General features: G+C 37.5%; 2 protein-coding genes and 1 long non-coding RNA gene across 13 annotated transcripts in view; 2 read left to right on the forward strand and 1 right to left on the reverse strand.

Moving 5' to 3' along the window:
- Positions 1–20,306, forward strand: part of CTNNA3 (catenin alpha 3) — a 457,011-nt gene that overhangs the window by 181,835 nt on the left and 254,870 nt on the right. The window lies entirely within an intron of this gene.
- LRRTM3 (leucine rich repeat transmembrane neuronal 3) overlaps positions 1–20,306 on the reverse strand; it is an 85,130-nt gene that overhangs the window by 57,677 nt on the left and 7,147 nt on the right. The window lies entirely within an intron of this gene.
- On the forward strand, positions 274–17,668 carry LOC118169358. The gene is made up of 3 exons (XR_004752040.1): positions 274–833; positions 5,803–5,816; positions 17,658–17,668. It is a non-coding gene; the product is annotated as an uncharacterized LOC118169358 (long non-coding RNA).

The raw sequence follows: 20,306 nt of genomic DNA on the forward strand, positions 1-20,306 counted from the left end.
ACACTGCTACTTTTAACTGCAGAACTACAGTCATCATCATTTTTCTTTTAACCCCTTTCTGTCTCCAAAAGTGCTTGGATTCTCATCTTTGTTATCCTGCTTCCTATTTTACTCCCCCCTCTCTCTCCACCCTTCACTTGGCTCTTTCTTTCACTTCTGTAAAAGCTCTCCAGTGGGGATGTGCTGTACGAAGGACAGGAGCTTGCTTTGAGGTCGTGGACCCTGGGGTCCCTACATGGGCCATCAGGGAGGCCTGAAGGGGATTAGAACAGCTGCCCTCTGCATCAGGCATACCAGCTGGCTTTTGGGGAGGCAGGGGCAGGAGAAAATAGAAGCAGAAGGGTGTATTTTAACAGGCCTGGTCACCTTCCACACAGCCTCCAGCTTCAGTTGTGTGCACCCCTGCCCTTCTCCTTCCCCCTTCTATCAGTTCCTCCTGAGCAAGCACCGATGTGCAGCCTTCCCTTTGCTTATGACAAGAGCGAGTCCATAGATACTCGCTGCCTGGGCACTGGCTACCCTCCACATTGTAAAATGTCTAAGTCTATTTTTGTTAGGTGTCTGCCATCCTGTCAGCTATCAAATACCTATTGGAGTGTGATGAATAAGGGTTTAGAGAATTGTGAAGGTAAGGGAGCAGTGAGGGTGAAAGAAAAACAATGCGTCTCTTTTAAACTTGACTAGCAACTCGGGATTTGTATAATTATGGTGTTCAACCAGCAAAATAACACCGCTCCAGGAATTAATTTTACCTTGAAATAACAGAAGTGACTTGTAGGTGCTGTCAGAGGAATGGCTGGAGCTAACCTTGTTGCAGAACCATGTCCAAAAATGTCCAAAAAGGATTCGTTTATGGAAACCTCCCAGAGATTTTCTGCACATGCAGAAAGATCCATCTGTTTTTTCTTGAATTGCCACAGCTTCTGTGCATAGTCCTCCTTGATTCTTTCTGTTAATACTGATTTAAGTATGTCACAATCTTTTTTGACATGGTTGTGCCCTCTCTTAACCTGTTTAAACACAAAGGGTTTTTGTTGTTAGTGTTTCAAAAGTTTATTTCAAGTGGGTGGTATATACTTGCTCTGAGACCTTCTACTATTCTGTGCTAACATAACCTTCATGCTATTTCCAGTACTTACTTTTAGATATTTTGTTTTCTTTCAATAAGCTCACATTTTTATTTAGCTCACCTTTTAAAAGTCAAGTGCTAATAGCATTGATGTTTTGGGCTTTGTCTGTGCAGTAGATATGTTGCATCTGAATATATTAGCGTCCCTCTTACGGACGGTCCTCTTGATAGTAATATTCTCAGTGAGGTCCTCAGCATTGCATCTGACCGTGTCACAGATTGGTTTTCTTTAAGTGTTTAGGTTTTCTATCTGCTACTCTATGAAGTACAATCTAAAGATTAAGTTTGGCACCACAGCATGTCTGAAGTAACTAAACCCTCCCATTATTGCTGTTTCTCCTTTACTAGCAATTATTCTAATTTCTCCGGGCATGACAGGGTAGCTGTGCCAAGTGGCAGATAGAAGATTGTCCATAATAATACATTTTTCCTGTATTGAGACATGGACATTCAATTTGTAGAGGTTCTATATTTTTATTGCTACATTTAACCAATCCCTAATATGATTCTAAGCTGTTTTTAACATGATTTCTTCACATGATTATTCTACTGACAAGTTATTGCCTATTTATCCTTTATGCCCAGGAACTAGTGTCCCAATAATCGGTCTCCTTCTTCTAAATTTTTGACATGCTTCGAAACATATTCATTTACAGGTATTCAAGTTTACCCATCTCAATTCCTTAGCCTTCTCAGCATCTGAACAGAAACACGTGTACTTTTAGTTTTTCTTTTTCTTGTGCCTCTTCTGGGAAATGCTCTCACCATTTCACGTTTGACTTTTGCTGATGTCTTTCCTATCCTTGAGCCTGTGGGTAGACTGTGGAAAGGAGACATGAAGTTTTACCACGCATAAATCTTTCTCTGGGGATCCTCTGCTCCTTTTATAAAGTATCTGTATTCAGATGAATTTTGCAATAAAACTGATGAGTGTCCATGCTCTGTTATGGATTTGCACTTATGGAGGTGGGTGACTCACATTAATAAAATCTCAGCCAGCTGCTTAAATCCATTCCTGAGTCAGCCTTAGGTAATATGTTTGTCATGATCGATTTTAAGCATAGTTGAAGATGCTGAGGCTGAAGACTTACCCTGAAATCTGCAGAAGGCTGTGGAATATTGTGAGACATGCTACTTGTTGATAGCATTATATATGTTTGTGTGTGTATGTGTATTTACATTATTCCAGTTTCACTTTAGAGTTACAGGGCAGGCAATACAAGGACAAGTGGGAGCTGCAATATTTTTAGTGAGAAAAGAGAATGTTTGTGTCATTATGCAGACTAGTTAGTGAAGAGTAAGCTTCCAAGCAATTAGGCTTAAATGCTTTTCTGCTTTGCTCTAGAAACTTGACCGAATCATTTCCTAAAACAACCTTAAACTTGCTAGCAATAATGCATCCCTGTGAAAATAATGCAAGAAAAGATTTAGTCTTATTTTTGCGGTGAGATGCATAAAACTGTAATGGAATGAGATTTTGAGCCACAGCAAATTTTGAACTCTCACAGCAGTTACATTCCCTTCTTCCTCTCACCAAAAAATGCTTTTTTACAAGCAAGAAATATTTTACTTGCAAGCAGAGAACAGATCTGTTACAGATGTAAGAGAATATTTAACCTTCTGGGGGGCTGTGAGGACCCAAAGATATCTAAGCTTTGATCTGGCAATAGCAGGCAGATGAGCTAACAATATTCTGTATTACATGGAGATTTCTGTAACCTAGTTGGAAATGGTTTTTCATTTATTTATTTTTTGCTTAAATTTATTACAAAAAAGAAAGAGAAACCCTGTGCTCTGTTTGTACCTTCAAGACAGATATGCCTCTGGGTTTTTGTAAATAAGGGACTACATTTTATTGAGTATGAAAACTGCACTATTCTACTTTTTCACATGACAGCAAGTTTTCTGAAGCTTCTTTCTCAATAGGTGTATTGTAATGTCTTTGTATATTAAAAAGCTATGCCTTTTCTAAATATAAGCAAATATTTGAAGTATGTTAAGAGCAAACACTATGTAGAACTGAGGGCAAAAAGGTATTTATGGACAATGTTTAAACCAGAGCTAAACTTTAAATTCATGTTTTAGCTACCTAAAGAGAAATTGGGGGACCTGAGTCTGAAAAAAAGGAACTAAAAAAAAATCCACAACCTATTGAAGAGGTCATCCAAATGTTACTTTAAGAATGGCCATCACATCATTCAATTTGATGGACTGTTCATACCACTAGGATTATACTGTGTCTAATCTAGATGGCCGGCGATAAGAGACCTTGTTCATAATTAGTTTGAATTTGCTCATGAGAAGTTAGTTAGGTGATTTGACTGCCTGTCCTCTCCTCCCCCACATGCCTCACCCCAGCATGGTATCTCTGGAGTAGAAGTTAAGGTGCTTGTGTTTGGATTTGGTAGCTTAGCTGTAAACATGTATGGTTGTATCTTGTATGCAAATTAGCATTCAGAAGATTAAGTTCTGTTTGGATTATAGTGCCAGGAAGATCATCTGGAGATTTCATGTAATGGTATTTAATTATCATTAATAGGCATTGGCACCTGTTTTTATATATGCAAGATGTGTTTAAAAACGTATTTACTTGGAATATTTGTGTCAAATTATTTTTTCTCTGTTTATGGTTTAAGGAGGGCAAATAAACTTTTTTTTTCCTCTTTGAAAAATAGCACAGATGAGACAGTGATAGGTTTTGTAAGATGGTAGCTTAATAGGATAGCCAAAAGTGTGACTGATCTCATACATGTGTTTTATAAACAAAACACACATAAAATGTTATTTTTCTCATCTTGCTTCTCAAGTATAAAGGCATTCATGCATGGATTGTTAGAATGACAGACATTACTTGAACTAAACATGCCTTTATCTGAATACCAGCTATGCTTGTATACTTGCACACTGTCTTCATCTACTGTTATGTACACTTCTATTTGCCAACCATAAAATAAATGGATTTTAATTTGTCATTTACATGCTTTTGCATTTTGCATCAATAAGACTCTAATCAAATTTAATTCTACGCCCATTGCTGAATGACAGTTTTTAACATAATAAGTCTTGATTTTCATATTCATCTCGCTGATTTTCAAAGAGGAATTGAAAGAACTGTTCACTGAATTTTCCCTACAGAATGATAGTTTGGTAATAAAATTTTCTAGATTTATTCCAGTGCATATGAATGAAGATTACAGCTGTATCTTTACACTGCAAGGCCTTAGTGCTTTGTAGTATGTCTAGCCTAATATAAACATATGCTATTGGAAACTAGAACTAAACATAGCATCAGAAAATAAAGGAAAATGAATTAAGGATAACATTACTGGGTGGAGCTGAACTCACCAAAGAACAAAACTGAGAACCACTGCTGGAAATTCCTTCTTAACGTGTTTCTTGGGAGGATGGTACTGTAAATGCTTGAGATACTGCACATAGCTGCTTTTTATCAGTCTCCTAATTATTGTGTCTAGTAGATGTGGTGGATGGGGAACAACTACTACTGTCTTAGGTTCTTAAAAGTGGCACTGACCCAGAAAATTGTATTTTCTAAAACAGCTTTATCACAGCAGATAATCAGTATTGTTTCACAGGGTAATGTGGGTAAAGTACAGCACATTCACAGTATTTATTTGGACTCTCAGAAAGCCTTTGCTAGAGTTCTTCACAAGGGGCTATTTAGGACACTAAATATGCCTGAGGTGAAAGGGAAAGTAGTCTTCTGGGGTAGGACCTGGCTAGAGGCAGACAAGAAGAGGAAGAATGAAGTGTCTGCTTTCCATGCAGCAAAAGGTTAACAGCAGGGTGCCCTCAAGTATTCAAATGACATTCATGTATTTTTAAGTTTTCTCTGAAAGGGAAAATGGCACAATGTGTTGATGGTATACATTTATTTAGGTCTGTCAAATTTAGGAAAGTCAACCAGAAGGAACTTACAGAACACAGTAAAGCTAGACAAACGAGCAGCAGCTTACCAAGCAAAATAAATTGTTGACAAGTGTAAAGTAGGGCTAGTGAAGGCTAGTAGGGCAAGTGAAGGGATCGTCCTGCTCTACTCTGCGCTGGTGCGGCCTCACCTCGAGTACTGTGTGCAGTTCTGGGCACCACAGTATAAAAAGGACATGAAACTGTTGGAGAGTGTCCACAGGAGGGCGAGGAAGATGCTGAAGGGCCTGGAGGGGAAGACTTATGAGGAGCGCCTGAGGTCACTGGGCCTGTTCAGCCTGGAGAAGAGGAGGCTAAGGGGTCACCTCATCACGGTCTACAACTTCCTCACGAGGGGGAGTGGAGAGGCGGGTGACCTATTCTCCATTAACACCAGTGATAGGACCTGCAGGAACGGGGTGAAGCTGAGGCAGGGGAAGTTCAGACTAGGTATCAGGAGGAGATTTTTCACTGAGAGGGTGGTTGCACACTGGAACAGGCTCCCCAGTGAAGTAGTCACTGCACCAAGCCTGTATAAATTTAAGAAATGTTTGGACTGTGCACTTAGTCACTTGGTCTAAGTTTCTGGGTAGACCTGCGCAGTGCCAGGAGTTGGACTTGATGATCTTTATGGGACCCTTCCAACTCTGAATATTCTATGATTCTATGAAAGTATTGCCTGTTGGCAATGGTAGCAATAATTTGAACTATAGACATCTGCTGTTAGCACTTAAGTGAAGTGGCAGCAGTGTTTAAAGAGTATGTTGAGTATGTTGGTGTTTTCTGGACACTTTGTTCAAAAGGCTTGTGCACAGTACAGTGATGACATAAATAGGGTTCTGGCATGAATGCCATAGACTAGAAATCTACACAAAATAATAATTTCTTCTATGCAAGTGTTTCATCTATTCTCTTCTGTCTATCTTCATTTCTAATTAGGTAATAAACATGATATCAAGGAAGATTAGTAGAAACAAAAATGGTTTGGAGATTGCCAAATGAAATGTTTAAAAATATTTGATTCAAGTGATATGTAATTGATTTTAAAATGATCTATTAAAATCTTTTTATTCACAGTCCACAATTCATCTGTAGAACTTCCTGTCAGAAGTGATGTTAAGGTTTTGATAGAATTTCTCTAAAAGGGTTTTGTTTCTATATATATAACAAGAACACTTATAAGCATGTTATTTAAAGTCAGATGTGTGGTATGTGATCAACGTGCATGAAGGGATAATGTATGAAAGGCTAAGAAACGTTTTTTTCAGTGGTATCTTTTCTCCAGCTGTTGTAGCATATCTTGTATTTTCTTGTAAATATGTATTTCTACCTGTTGTTATATATAGGCTGCTCAGAAAGCCTACTAGTCAGGTCTAGCCTGACACTTCCCAGTGTAATTGCAGTGACTAGCTCAGGAGAGAGCAAAAATAGTAAAATGCCCTGTATATAAATTTGTTCGATTTATGAGCTATTGCTTCCACAAAAGCATCCCTGAATTTAAAGTAGATTATTGTATTATGGATCATCATGGTCTGAGCTTTTTAAACAGAGGCACACAATGTTAATCCCATGAAAACAATTTTCGTGTTGATATTTGTTTGTGTGATTTAGGGTTTCTGTAGAGCCCATCATCTCATTAGTATTCTATCTCTTTTGTTATGCTAATGAAGCCACTAGATTGGAAGAGAATTTTCAACTTTTGAAATGCCACTTGTACCCCCTTGTCATGTGCCATCATGTTTCACAGAGAGAGATGGTGAAAAGCAGCATTTGGCAGTTTGTAGCTGGACCTCTTTTAGGAATGTAGGAAAACTTCCCTGAGCTACTTCTGCTGTAGGGGATGTGCTTCCTTTGCATAGAGGATGGAGTATTGTGTTCCTTCATGTTCCTTCTCAATAATCCCATCTTTTCTGTATAGGCAAGCCTGACTTTGTGTGCTCGATGTATGTCACTTTATAATAATATTTCTTACGTCAAACAAACACAACCAACAAAAATCCAAATCTTTTGAACTATTTAAAGTTGTCTGTTTTCATCTGATACATCTTTCATTTCTATTTGTAGTATTAAGAGTGAATTAATAGATATGTAATTTCCAGGCTAGATCATTGCTTGTCCTTAATTAAGCTGGATTTTGAACACTAAACCTCAGTCCTTTGGAAATGATAACCACAATATCAGTGCGCTCTTACTAAGACATGTTGGATAGGACAAATAATTAGAAAGGAAGATGTGAGGATTAACACAAAATGAAACTTAATTTTGTTTAACGCTGTAAGTACAAAGTTATTACTTCAGCTGTAGTTAATGTTTATTAACACTAGACATTAAATACAAAATCTGAATTGAGTTATTTTTTTCATTTTTTTAGGAAATATTCACCTGGATAGACATCCACAGTAATAATTTTACAATACTCCAACTATACACTAATTTCTAAGCAATCATGTATTCACATCAGATCATGAGTCACTTTAGAAAGAATAACCATAATTCACAAAGTGGAATGAGTTTTTTAAAACTGAAATTAAAAACTCAAGCTCTGGATTTATTATGGTGGTCATAATTGCTGGAATGGCTATTGTGAAGGTTTTGATTTGTTTACTTGAATGAAAAATATAAATGCCTTCCAATGCAGTGTTGTTCTGCTGTCATGCAGCAAAGCATTTATGTTTCTCTAAAGTTCTGCAGGCAATCATCATTTATATTTGACAATGTAGGAGGAAAACCTGCCAAACCAAAACAGGCCTATTTGATTTCTGCGGTGATTATAAGCTCCGAGTAATTTTATTTTATGGGTTGACAGGCTGTAGAACTTCAAGCAACACTTCTGAAAGCATGATTTCATGGGATTAAGGTTATATCTTAATTTAATATATTCTGCACCTTTCTAAATTCAGATGGTAGTGTCTGGGGCTGCTCCCTTGCTGCTGTGTAATCCTTCGCTCACTTTTTCTGACTCATGCTCTTCCACCCACTCTTTGTGGGTTCTCTCTCTACTTTTTGTAAGAAGAAGAAATAATGACTAAACTTTATTTTTTTTTTTTAGATTAGTATATAAACATTTTTAACTGTATAAACTGAGATTATGCTAGTCTGAGAACTGAAAACGTGAGCTCTGCTACTGAGGTAGATGGTAGACCATGCTACATAAGATAAAGACACAATTTTTACCACGTACAGGGTGAAGGCATTTTCCACTGGGGTTCCTTAACTGCAAGTGAGAGCTACACAGAGTAGCTCCCTTGCATGTTTAAAGCTGTTCTGCACATTTGAGAGCTGTGGCATATCTGCTTTGGAGGAAAACCCATAAAGTTGCTCTGGTGGTTCTCGGGCACTCCTGCCTCCCTTCTCCTTGTTCTTCCCACCCATCTCAAAAGCAGAGTTAACCATTTGAAAAAGTTCTCAAGTACAGTGAGGAATGAGAGAACTGGACATTTACCTATGTACTGATTATGTCCAACATTTATTTGAATGCTAGGTTTAAGGTATAAATAGAAATGGAAATCTGTTCTGGCTCGATTAAACAAAATTGTAAGTTGTGTAGAACAGGCAGTCACAAAGATCTAACGATGGAGCTGGAGACCAGCACTGGGAGGTTGAGCATCTGCTCCCTGTTCAACCATTGTCCATAAGGAAACCAGATCAGGTGTCTTTTCTGTATAAATGACATTAATAATGCTTGCCTAGTCTTGTCAAGTGCTTCAAGAATCTCTAATGAAAGATGTTTCAATATTTTTGTTGTTAAAATTACTTAAAGGAATGACATTTATTTCTAATTACAACTAATTGTTTGTATTATGAAGCAGTTGGGGAGGAAGGTTATAATCCTCAATTTATTAATTGATCTATATCTGACTTGATGAGCTGTTTACTCTCAATTAGAAATTAATGGAAAATTAAGTGATTGGTTTTGTTTTATACTAAAATTATAAGTAAGAAGAATGATTACTTGCCAGATTGATGAGTTACTTCTGCATGCAGCAAGCAAAGAAACCAAAGAGATGTAGTCCTTTCCTATGTTATTGCTGTTGGGAGTAAAATTTAACGGAAATCTATGTCTTTATGGCCATGTCTGATGTCTTCCCAAAAAACACAAACCATTATGAGGCTATCAGAGAAACATCACGAGGTATTTTGGTCACAGGGAGACAGACTTGACTGGGGCATTTGAATATCCGCTGTTCTGTGGCCTCCTTTGATTTGGGAGGAATTGGGTGCAGGTGGACACACGCTGCAACATGTCAGAACATTACCTGTGTCCAATGTCACACCTTCCCACCTGGAGCATTAAACACAGGAAAGACAATGATAAAAAGATTTATAGTCTGTTATTGAAAGCAAGCAGCCTGTAGAACTCAGAAACAGTAAAACCACACCCTTTACAGTGTTGTAGTAGCAACAGAGTCTTTTCCCTGAGAAGAGTTCGGGACATGATGCAAAGGGTAGTATCAGCTGTTTTTCATCTACAAGTCAAGATGGCCTGAACACCCTGAACCTGTTTTCCAGGAGACATGATGAATCAGTGGTGCCATCATCCTCTCCACTGAACAGATTGGCCTGCTTGCCCCCTCCTACAGCTTCTGTGAGTAACAGGAGCTAATGAATATTTATTTAATCCATCAAACCTTTGAAAGATAGAATGGAAAAAAGGCTGCTTGTGACAAAATAATTGTTTCTCTGTAGTGCTGGCTTCATTTTATTTACAGACATCACGGATTTTCTGAATGGTAGATAAAGCAATTCTGTAAGCTTGATAAGGGACTGTGATTCAGCAGGACTAATGTTGCATGTTGTGTTAGTGTAACACATCTGCAAAGATCTTTGAAGAGTGTAGGCCATTTGTGGTTTTGGGGTCTGTCCCTCAACAGCAGCATTGTGTGTCAGCTTTTCCAGACTGGTCTTTGTGCCGTACCCAAGTGTGTGGGTGCTAAGGAAGGGGCACACCTCAGCTGCTATATGCCGTGTTGAGACGGGAAGGTGGCAAGTTAGGCTGCTTTTCCCTGTCTCCATCCCTCCCAGTGGCTGAAAAGCTGATACTGAGAAGAGTGGATTTGTTGCAGCCATCACAAGTCATGCTTATTTAGTGAGGAAATTGTTAAATGCTGAGGCCTCCTGTCAGCTTAATATCAGTGTCCTACTTTCATAGCACTGATTTACAAGCTGCAGCATATGACAGGCTTCTGTAAAATTCAGCTAACCTTTTGGAATGCTTTGATGTATGAATTAGTTACGAAGGTTAAACTTTCTGAAATATCCTTGTGGCTTTTATGGTAACTTATGCACAAAGTCCTCATGCCAGTACATTCTTTATAAACTCTGTCTTCCTTTGAGTTTTGTGGGACGCTTATCGTTTGGAAAAATCTTAACTTGTCTTTCGTTCCAATAGAGCCATCTGAGCCAAACAAAAGAGGGAATGAGGGTACAGGAGTGATTTCCTGCTTTTGTCAATAGAGTTGTTGCTGTATTTGGATTGACGGCAAGGATGAAGAGATGAGTGTGCTGTCCTAGTCATTGCTCCAGCCCAGGTTCATCCAGTCCACTGGCAAGAAATTCAGGGTTTAAAAGATGATAGTCAGGTATTGCGCACTCAGCATGACTTCTCAGGGAGGTCTGGGGACATATTAAACGGGCCACTACGGAAACAGGAGGTGTTTCATTGTTGCAAAATCAAATAGCATCTGTGGTACAAAATTAGTGGACATTTCAAAGGACTGTTACTGAAGATTGGAAATTCTCTCCCCCATAGCTATTAGAAATTAAACCTCTCCCACAGTTATTCCAAGTAGGGAAAAATATATTAAATGCCTTGAAATAAATTTTGCATTAGGACTGTGGAAAGACAACCAGAGGGCTGCTTTGCTGTATTTTACTTCAGCCTCAACTCCACAGCTTGTACGCTACAAGCCTGAAATTAAACTCCTAAAATTATAAAAGCTTAAAACAAAGAGAACATTAATGGTCCCTGGCTTCTTTCCCACAGGCTCTGCAAGCTTTGATTTCCGGAACTTTAATGGAGTAGGAAAGCACAAAGCTATTGCTGTTATGTATTGCTCTTCTTACACTCAGTATTACTACTGCCAAATAGAACAGCACTTCCTTAAAAAAATAACACACCTGAGCTGCTAGTTAACCTGAGAAAGCTAAATGCTGCTTTTGAAGAGCCAGGAAAGTGCACTGTTTGTCCATTAGACATGCTCTTATAAATAGAATAAAAGCAGCAGAAGAGGCATAAAATTAATGTAAAGGTAATTGTAAAGGTAATATAACCACCCTGAACACCCATTCAGAATGGTTTTGCCAATAAGGGGCCCTTTTACAGACCTTACCATGGAGGTCTACTCAAATTCCTCCATTAGATATGAAGATATGGCTTAGAGAGCAGCTTCTTTTCAGCCACTTTTGGTGGGCTCATCGGACAGCTGAATGTAATGCTGATGAGACTTCAAGTTGTACCGGGGCATTAGCAGACTTTTTCAGTGTACACTCTTTTAAGTGTGTTGGTGAATCCTCACTAAGAAAAAAATCAACTTCCTGAGTCCAAAAGATAGTCTTCTCCAAAGGATACAGATGTCTCTGAAGTTACTGGACACTTCCAGTACTTCTTGGAAAGGACTCACAGTCAAGTTATTTCACTACAAATCTTGAGTTAGAAGTTTGACTTAGAGGATCAGTTTAGAGTACTATCATGAATCGTGGAATAGTTTGGGTTGGAAAGGGATCTTTTTGGATCATCTCATCCAAGTGATAACCATTGATTTTGGGTCAATTAGCAACTGGTCCAACACATGAAGGAACCAAGTCAGATACAGTCAGAAATGAATTTGAATGGATGTTTCATTTCCAGCTATCCACGTTTTACCATTAGTGACTAAATAAGCCTAAATAACGATCACAATGTTTTCTACAGTATATAAACTAAGAAACAGGGAAGGGCTGTATTTTCAGGTGCCCGCTGGTTTTGAGTGGTTGGGGTTGAGGCATTCTTTTATTCCAGGCTGTTTTTCCAAACAGTTCAATCCCTACACATTTTCAAAGTTAATGCTCCTTTGCAAATCCTTTTCTTTCTTTTTTCTTACACTAGCATGCAGCACCACTGCAGTGTGTTAGCAAAAGATACGTAGCAGGTGTATTTCCACTTTCACTCCTGCTTCATCTACTGCCTGGCACAGGTTTTCTCTCAGCTCTTGCAGTTCTGCCAGCTACCCTCCCCCTTCAAAGCTCTTAATACATTCTCCTGAATTCATTCAACAAAATTGGACATACAGATTTATGCTGGAAATAACATGTAGTGTTGTTTGTTTTTCTTGTTCTGTTGAGGCTACAGAGACATGGAAGAGGAGGTCTTAAACTGTATAAAACAAGCATTAAATTGAATGAATGCTCATGTAAGGGGCACAGGCTATAGATATTCAGAAGGGATGTCTGTGAAAACGTGTGCTTTATTTGAAACCTCTTAAAAAAGGAAAAGCCTCTTTTTTTTAGAATGTAGACGGGAAATTTTTGATTAAACTCTTCTGAAACAACTCTACTAAATAGATGCAAAGCCTTCTGTGGTGCTGAGGTTAAAGGGATCATGGATTGTTCATCTGCAGTTCTAAGGGAGCCTGTTATAACCATGCATTTTCATTAACCAGGTCAGCTGAAGAAATATTGTCTATATACTGTTGCATAGTTGTCTGCATCAAACTATCCTATTGATAAACAGAGGACTTGTGTTTGCAGAGTTCTTTTCAAGTACAGAAAAATGTATGTGGGAGAGATTAATTAATAATTCAGCCAGTGTGAAATTAACCTTAGGCAGCTAAATCAGCTTCCTTTTTGCAGCACTAGGACATGTCCTGTCTCTTATATCTATATAGTGCCCAGGTAAAGCAGTGATACAAAAATATCAATTATTTGTAACTAATCAGAATGCTGCTGCAGCAGGGCTCATAATTTGAGGTAACTTTTGTTTTCTCATGCATAACAATTTTTGAACATTACATTAATTTTCACTTAAAATTGATTGGGTTTTTGCAGAATGTATGAATATCCAAAACCCTGGTTGGCTTTTTTTTTTTCTTTTTCCCCCTGAGTATTCGAGCACGATTTTTTTCACTCTATCATTTTGCTTGTTACTTGATCAATGAGTCTTCTCTACTGGCAGAGGCAATTTAAAACTATTGTGAAAATTTCTCAATGTTCTTTTGCTGAAAGCTTGCTTGCTGGTGGAGCTGACTTTGTAAACAAGGCTTTGCAGAGCTCTGCAGAACTTGGTAAACTAGAATTCAAGGGCATCTGGTACACCTATCTTCTTGGATTGTCTTGGATTCTCTTTAATTCTGGGAGATAGGTAATCAAAAGAGAAGAGGACTCAGAACTAGAGGAAATAAAGTGTGTGGGAGAGAGAAATCTGAAAAAAATAAATCAAAATAATGATACATTTCCTTTTTATGAGAAGTAAACCTGCTCTTGGGGAGTCTTGCTGCTAGGAAATTCCCATAATAACCTTCTTTAAAGTTAGAAGCACATATAGAAAGTCCGACGATCTACAACAGGGATTAAGATTCATGAATTCTAATGTTGTTAGTTTGAAATGAAATTTGTAAGTTTATGAGGGGTGTGCTCCTCTAGCTTTCATGTCAGAGACCATGATACTGCTGTAGTAGAAGCCCTGTAGTTCGCCCACAGTTCTGTAAACCTCTTGGAACTGCTTTTCTGAACTAATTTCAACAAAGGATTGTCCACAATAATACTAAAAAATCATGAGCCTGGGTATGTTGTATAGTCTGCCATTAGTGTTTTATAGTACTTATTGAAAAATTAAAATGCTGGACAGCCTAAAATGCCATTTGGACAGTTTCCTCTGTCCTGCATAAGGCCTTATTACCCACATAGCTTAAAAGACTGACTCTTCTATATTTTATTTCTCAGGTAGGTGAACTTTGTTACCAGTTTGGGGTAGCCATGTGGCCGGATGCCTAAGGAAAGATTTGGAAATTTTCCAGTGAACTGCTGGGACTGTACAAAAAGTTATCAAACATCAATAGCAAAGCTTTGCACCGAAGTTGTCTTAAAGTTCGAATCAACAGCAGATTGCAGTTGGTTAGCATGTCACACTGGCTATTCTGGGAGCCCTCGATCTTAGGGAAAAGGATCGTCTCTGAGACTGTCAAGCCCCAAATTCAGTCTACACAGATAGTCACAAAGAATACTTTGGAATCTTTCTCTGCTGATATTTAGAGTGTTGACAAATGTGGGACAACTTCTTAAGTATATGAGCTTAGGTAGAATTAATGAGTACCAGTAATAAATTCTCACTATAGAGTCTGTATGTAGAAGTCTTTTCTTTTCATCATCTCATTAATGAGTTTGAGCCATTAACAGCTTAGAGTGCTGAATAAGGATTTACATTTAATTGAAGTCCTCTGCTCTTAGCTGACAAGATGTATTTTAAACACTTGATGGATGTAATTAGTGTGATGAGGCTTTAAAAGAAATTGTGTTTGTTAAGTTTAGAATTTGCCATGTTGGGTTATACATGAAGCTAAAGCACACTTATCAGTAGTTCAGTGGGTTTGGAAAAATGTGTTTCATTATTATTGCTAATATATAGAAGTTTTAACATGTTGTTACAGCGCCAATGCATCATGGGTTTAGATTTGAGAATGCTGTTTATTATGGTTGCCAATTAATTTATACTGCTACAAAGTACATTTTATTCCATGTCAGAACATATACTACAGTTATATACAAGCCTATGTTCTTTTGGATAGCAAGGAATTGTGCATAATTCTTTAAGTTACTGTGCTTAATAAGCTTTCAAAAAAAATAAACCTCCATGAATACTGCTGGTATTCATACTTCAGTACCTGCAAATTAAGGGCAACTGCCTGCCACTCAAGGTCACTATTTCTCTTAAGTCATTTCCTTTTGTTCAGTCAGATAGACAAAAGCTTCTCACTTCAATATCTCAAAATTTGTTCTAAAGTTATATGCAAAAATTAAACCAAAAGGAAAAAAAAAAAAAAAAAGTGCAGGACTGCTGAGATGCCGTGGTGGCTGGCTTCCTTAAGTTGTAAAACAAATACTGTCTGTAAGTTCAGACTCTCAATGAGAAGAGCTTAATGCTTAATGGCAACTGCATGCAGATTGCCTCACAGAGTTTGTTGCTTACCTTGTGGGAAACAGTTTATTTTCAATGTCTTTTTTTTTTTTTTTTTTTTTTTTTTTTAATTAGGAAGATGTAAAGATTTAATACAGAATCATAGAATGGTTTGGGTTGAAAGGGACCTTAAAGCCCATCCAGTTCAAACACCCCTGCCCTGGGCACAGACACCTCCCAGCAGTCCAGGCCTTGAACACCCCCAGGGATGGGGCAGCCACAGCTTCTCTGGGCAGCCTGTGCCAGTGCCTCACCACCCTCTGAGTGATGAATTTCTACCTGATATCTCATCTAAATTTCTTCCTTTTTTTGGTTAAAAACCACTACCCCTTGTCCTATCACTACACCCCCTAACAAAGAGTCCCTCCCCAGCTTTCCTGTAGGCCCCTTTTAGGCACTGGAAGGCCACTCTAAAGTCTCCCTGGGGCCTTCTCTTGTCCAGACTGACCAACCCCAACTCCCTCAGCCTGTCTTCATTGGAGAGGTGCTCCAGCCCAGCTCGTAGCCACGATTCTGATTTACAGATTTTTCTCTATTTTCTGTCATTGTGACATACGTATTGCCAGTGTCAATAGGGATGAACAGAAATATATGGTCCAGCATCATTCATGTTGAAGGAAAGCTGTTCTTCAATGAAAGACAAGTTACTGGCTCGGAATTGGAAGTGTTAAAGAGCTTTTGAGCTCATATAACAATAGTGCTAATTTTTGCTGCTGTCCCACATTTGTATCAGTAGCACAGCTTGGAAACTGTTGTTAAGGATTAGTGAAATAAGGGAAAACTAATCATTTAGCCCTAAAAGTACAGAAACTATTTGGGTGCAAGTGGCTGTAGGAAAAGTTCTCACTGAAGGGTTTCTGTCACTGTCTGTCGTGATCCTTTGTTGGAAGGCGGATAGTTAGTATATTACACTCTGAGTCACAGGTGTAACATGAAATGAAATGCATTTCTGAATTGGAAATGACTTGTATATGTAATACATATGTATTCTGGGTAGTACAGTTTGTTTCAAGAGAAGCTGGCTGATATGAGGCAATGTAGAATGAAGCCTGCGCTGTTCTGAGGATATGACTCACATTACAGATGGCTAGGAGGCTAATACTGTGATATGAAAGTGTTATATTACAAAGAATAGTGTAATGCTAACAAAACTCTGATGTGCTGGAATGAGTGCTTGATGTTACTATTTTTTGAAGAGGAAAACACGATCCTTTTCTTAAATGTAGCTAAATATTTTTATATAAGATTACTGTGATTGTTATTGGTGAGGAATGTGGGGAGTAATCTCATCTGGATAAAAAATAGACTCTATGTAGATGTTTTTTATACTGAACCATAGGTAATTATTTTTCAGAAGTCGGTTAATTTTAACTGGGTGGCAGAAATTAGTGTCAGCCCCTTTTACGGTAGGTAAGAAGACAATGTTGTGATATATACCATGTTTTTAATATGCATGCCACCCAATGTTAATAAGATATATCCGCCACCATCTGCACAACATTCTGATACAACTGCTTGCTTTCATTGGCAAACAAGTTTCCTGGAAGGTAATAGTTGAGACTAGCTTCATGAAGCTTAGTCAGAGCGCTTTGTATAGCTTACAGTCTTCTATAAATTTCAGTCTGGGCAGGAGGAGAGAGGAAGTAGCATTCTATCAAAAAGGTTAAGTGCTCAACTGTTGCAAGAAGTGAAGATGTGAGTGTCACCTGGGTGTTTGAATTCCCATTTGCAGATTTGAAAATCTTTCCTGTAGTCTGTTTTAAAACAAACAAGATAATCCATAGGAAAGTGAAAAATCAATAACAAAGTATCAATTAAGGTGATGAAGTCTAAAGTGGTTTTTTTGTTTGTTTGTTTTGGTGTGACTCCAGTATTCACTTTGTCAACTCCATTCCTCTTTTTTTTATTCCTTTAATATCTGTGGCTTTTGCGCAGCTTACTACAAACCAAAGAAATTTCTGCATAATTGGAGAAATAAATAAAAAACATGCAACATGAAACAATGTGTGTGCTAGAATATACATTATAAAGTCTGTATTTTGGAATAAGGAATCCAATTACGATGGTTGTATCTTCAGTGGCTCAGAGATTGTATGACTAATGCATTATTATTGCTTATTATGTACATTCTAGCAAAACACATGTTCAGTCTTCATGTTTCCTTCATCTACAGCTACTTGTAATCTTGAGGGCAATGAACGGAAGAATTATAAAGGCAATTACGGTGCCCAGCTTCCATTGGAGATCTTGTTTGTACCACCTACCTTGTTTGTACACATTTTTATGTGTATTTTCTCCCCTGAGTTACAGCTGAACCAGCAGAAGGGGCTGGTAATTTCATTACATTATTTTGAAGTTGATTTGTGAGTTTTAAAGCCTTTAAGGAAGTAGAAAATATAGTGCCTAATTTAAAATCTGAGCCATGAGTTCTACAACACCAGTTATTATAGACACTAGTTAAAGAACTGTAATTCAAACATGCAGTGAGCCCCTGACTATAAAAGGCACATGTAAGACCCAACAACACAACCCATGTTTTGTCAGGAAGCACAGAATAAATGCTAGGGGAATATACTGAGCTAGAGCAATGCATGTTACCAGCAAGCAGTATCATTATTGTTGCTAGACTTGTTAAAAATAGTCATACAGGAAACAACAAAACATTAAGATGAAATGTATTTTGGTTGTTTCTGTATGAACTGAGTCCCACAATTTCATGAAAAGGTGTTTTACATCATAAGAAAGCAGTTTTTCTCTCTCGTTAAATTAGGTATGAAACAGAAGTTACTGAGAAGTTTTTTTGATTTTTCAAGATGCTAAGAACCAGATAGTAGCATATATATATATATATATTAAAAAGTGCTTAAAATACTTTAAGAAATACATAAATGCTGTTTTGTTTTTAACATGCCAATTCCCATTACCTTAGAAAATGTTTGTCTTTCAAAACCACTTGCTTGACTTCTGGAAAAGCTCAGTGATCTTCCCTGACTTTTTACTGGCACTGTTAAGGCATTTATAGTCCTCTTCCTGATTCTTTCAATTTCCACCTAGCAGGGTAATTATGCACATGAATTGCAGTGTACGTAAAAATGCAAAGTTTTCATATAGTTAGTATATCGCGTTATGGGATATAGCCCAGGTATAATATATGACAGCTATAGAAGGTACTGCTGGATATCAAGTGAGAATAACTATAATAAAGGCTGACTTCATGATGACAACTCTTGCAGGCTGCTGCCAATATCAAGGTTGTTTGTTTGTTTTCCAGCATTAAGCAATTAAGTTCCTTAGAGACCAAGCTAGTTAAATGTTCTGTTAGTTTGAAGAAGAAAAGAATTTGCATGCAGAATTGGGCAGATATTTTTTTGCAATGGTGTAGTGAAGCAATAAACCTCATAATGTATTTATGTCTTTGTTTGGAGTGTAAGTAAATGAGTAATTAGGATGTTTCAGTTTCCTGTATGTTTATATTAATAAAGTCAGTGCTACCACAAAACATTTTGAGAATTTGCAAGGTTAAATTGTAATTATGAAGTCCTACATGATCTTAATGCTACCACTAATGTTGAAGTAATAGAAATGTAACATTCAATTAAGAGTGCAAGGTGTGACATATGGTCAATGTATTAGTCAGACAGAAACATAGGAAGTGACTGTTTTAGGGAGTAAGAAGACATATTTGAGGGCTTTTTGGAGAACTGTTTTTGAGATAGATTTCGAGTCATTCAGTTTCATCTTGACAAGCCAGTTTGTGTGAAACTAAGACACTGTAAGAAAGAACTATAGATTTTGTTTTCTTAAGTTTGCTTGATTTCAGTAATAAATATATATATATTTTCACATGAACATAAAATACTTCCTGTAATAATGTCAGTGAATTTCATTGATGTGTTTAGAAAGAAAAGCCTAATAAAGGAATAGGGGTTAACTACCCTTTTGTCCCTTCTAGTAAAACAGTACCCATTCTTACATTTGAATGCTAATGCTATAGCCATGATACTCTAACACTATGAGCAAGACAAAAATTGTAGGTAGATGTGATCTTTTTGATGGGTTGGTCATATAAAACATACTATCTCTCTTTGAAAATCTTTGTTCATTATTATTTTTACAAGGCTTGCACTAGTTCTAAATTTGACATAATTTCTCTGGTAGGTAAAACATTGGCCATCAACTCTCACCTATCTATCCTTGATTGTTTTGATTATACTCCTTTTTATTAATTTACAACCTTGGTAATCTGTTCATAGCTCCTGAACACTTCCATTTAAAAAATATTATTTTTAAATTTATTTTTTGTACCCTATTGTGTTCCATTCACCATTATGTCAAGAATTAGTTTGGCTGTAGCCCTGAGGATCATCTCAAAATCCTGTATTGTACCACCGTGATAGCACCAATTTTAGAAAGCCTAGTTAAGAAGAAAATCGAGGCTGGATATCACTGACTGACAGGTGACCTCCATGCACACCTCCGTACATAAAAAGTTACAAATACAACTGTATTTCATTCAGTGCAGAGTGAAATGAGTTCTTGTGCATCCCCTTAAGGAAACTCGATCTACAGTAGCTGTAATCCTGATTTCATTGATTTGCATCCTCACTGTAATTTAAAATACTGCTGGTGGCATAGACAAAGTGTAAAGCCTAAAGTAGTTGCTGCAAACCATACCAGCAGGTTGCTGCATGCAACCTCTGCCCAAGAAAATATGCTGTGTACTCATGTCAGTGGTTAGTTTCCCATTATTTGCTTTTATTACTGCTTGTGGATTTGATCTTTCAAAATTTCTTATGTTTTCTGTACACTGTGTGTTGATGTTACTGTAACTTGTAAAAAGGGGGGTAGGTGCCCTTCCTTTTGATGTCTAATGATACCTTTCTCATTGTAAAAATACATGTTATAATCTGCCAGTGAAGGAAATTGAAGTAGTTGCTTGTAGTCTGAGTTTATTTTTATTATGTCTTAATGTCACTTAGTGGTGTTTTATAAGTAATAAGTTCTATATGAGTGGCCACAAATTTGTTACAGCACCTGTCCTTCCTGCCTAATGCTTCTTGCCTTTTAATGATAGTGTATCCTTACACTCTAGATAGACCATTTCTT

The sequence above is a fragment of the Oxyura jamaicensis genome, chromosome 6 (assembly GCF_011077185.1).
Source record: "Oxyura jamaicensis isolate SHBP4307 breed ruddy duck chromosome 6, BPBGC_Ojam_1.0, whole genome shotgun sequence".
NCBI lineage: Eukaryota > Metazoa > Chordata > Aves > Anseriformes > Anatidae > Oxyura > Oxyura jamaicensis.